This window comes from Propithecus coquereli, unplaced genomic scaffold (genome assembly GCF_000956105.1).
Source record: "Propithecus coquereli isolate 6110/MARCELLA unplaced genomic scaffold, Pcoq_1.0 Scaffold79, whole genome shotgun sequence".
NCBI classification, from domain to species: domain Eukaryota; kingdom Metazoa; phylum Chordata; class Mammalia; order Primates; family Indriidae; genus Propithecus; species Propithecus coquereli.
Window position 1 is genome coordinate 2,019,178 of NW_012154062.1, and position 2,228 is coordinate 2,021,405.

The following is a 2,228-nucleotide window of genomic DNA, read 5'->3' on the forward strand; positions in this document are numbered from 1 at the left end:
TTCAGGAGAAGTCAAAACTCAAATTCTCTTTACATTCTTTCAATTCACTAAGGTTTTCTTCCTTCACTCTAATGACCCCTGAAATCTGTCTCCATTGAGAATCTTCCCCTGACTAAATGGAAAAAGAAAGGGTGAATTTTCTCCTCAAATTATGATATCCAGATAGTAACTTGTACAACTTTCCTTGTTCAGCCATCACCCCCCTGTAGACCTACACGGATTATTACTGATTCTGCTGATATTTCATTTTGTATAGGTCTTAAAATGCCTCTTTGCATATATATATTTATCTTCCTTAAACTTCAAGCTTGCAGAGAGCAGAAAAAGAATCTTCCCTGTTTGATGCTTTTTAAAGGACCTACAGAAACATTTAATAAGTTAATCGAATGATGCATAAAGTAACTTACAGGTAGTCGACAATATAATTCCTGCTTTTACTTGTAATGTATAGCTCCTAATCAGATTTGCAAAACCCCTTTTCCCCAAAGAGCTTCAGAAGCTACAAATGAGACAACACAATAAATGAACAAAAGGCAGGTGCCAGCCATATGTGGTTCACGAAATAGTATAAAAAGATGGTAGAAGGGTAGTTTGCAAAGGACTATGAGAAAAAGTTTATTTACTAAAAAAGAGTGAGCATGAGAAAAGTAAGAATTGTGCCATTAACTTTCTAAAATGGCAAGAAAAGAAAAGTTGGAATGATTTATTTCAGTTGAAAATATTTCTTTATAGATTGTTTAAGGCATGGGATAGAGCTAGTTCTCTAGGGGAATAGTTATTGCAGTTGAGGGGACATTATTCACAAAGATTATTCACAAAGTAGGTCTAGAAAATCTCTGTCAACAAACTCACCAAAGAGAAATATTACTGTAATTCCTTGGCCACAAGCCCACCCAAGAACTTTTTAAACATTAGTCTACATTATAAGAAAAACACAGTTTTATATAAACACCACTAGGCTAAATTTATGACCCCAAACATAGTTTGGAATTTCATTCCACTTTGGACTGATGCTCCAACAATGTCAACCACCCTTTGCTTGACAGCTTGGACAACCTCACAGTTCAGTGCCTTACCAATATGAAGGGTGGGGACCAATCTTCCCAGGGCTGGCGCTTCCCTGTCATTTACATCTCCACTCAAATGTCACCTGCTCCATGCGGCCTTCTCCCATCACACAAATTAAGCATCCTTTCTAGTGTCCGTCACCCCATCACTTCTGTTTAATTTTCTCCTGAGCACTTGTCACCAAGGCTCTGAAGCTGTTCTGTTCCTGTCTTGTTGACCAATCCCTGCTCCTACAAGAATATATCAGCAAGAATCTTATTTTTCCTTCTCACCGATAGAACAGTGCCTACCACGTAATTGGTGATCAATAAATATTTATTGAATGAATGAATCCAGAAGTTGTTTGTTCAGTAACCAGCTTCATCCAGAATGTAACCTTAGTCCTAGAACACAAGAGTGTCATCACTGAACAGACAAAATTAGAAGAAAAAAAATCCATATAAAAATGCATGAGAATTTCTTCTGGGTTGAGCATCCAACCCCCTCACACAGAGCCTTTTGACTTATACTTTACATAATTAACATAATTGCCTTACAACTGAAACAAATTTACAGTCTAGTTTCCTGGCCTATGGTGGATTAAAGAAAAGATGTTAGAAGTAGGCACAGTAATAACAGTGAGAAGAGATAGATAGGCCAGCATGGGGGAAACTGAAAAATTACTGAAAATCAAAAACAACAACAACAAAAAACCTCAGAGAGTAGAGGATTGCAAGGGGAGGGGAAGCATTAAGACATTAAGTATAAAGGCAATGGCCTTACAGGTCTAAAGTTACCAATAAGCATTGCCTGCTTTTATAGTGATTACCGATGTTATCAAATTAAATTATATTGTTTATATAATGTATAAGGAAACAGGAAAACAGTAAATATTAAGTGCTTATTAAAAATTTTTAATCCAATATGCTATCTTTTTAATTGTTGCTTTAAAGGGCAAACAAAATTCAGTTTTCTAAGAGAATTAATTTCTGTGAAACATGTTAAAAAATTCCCCTTCCCTCCCACTCTTCTTTGTTTTTTGGGGAGGGGTCTACTTTTTTTTTTTGAGACAGGGTCTCACTCTACCGCCCTGGGTAGAGTGCAGTGGCGTCATAATGGCTCACTGCAACCTCATGCTCACGTGATCCACCCGTCTCACCTTCCTGTGTAGCTGGGACCAC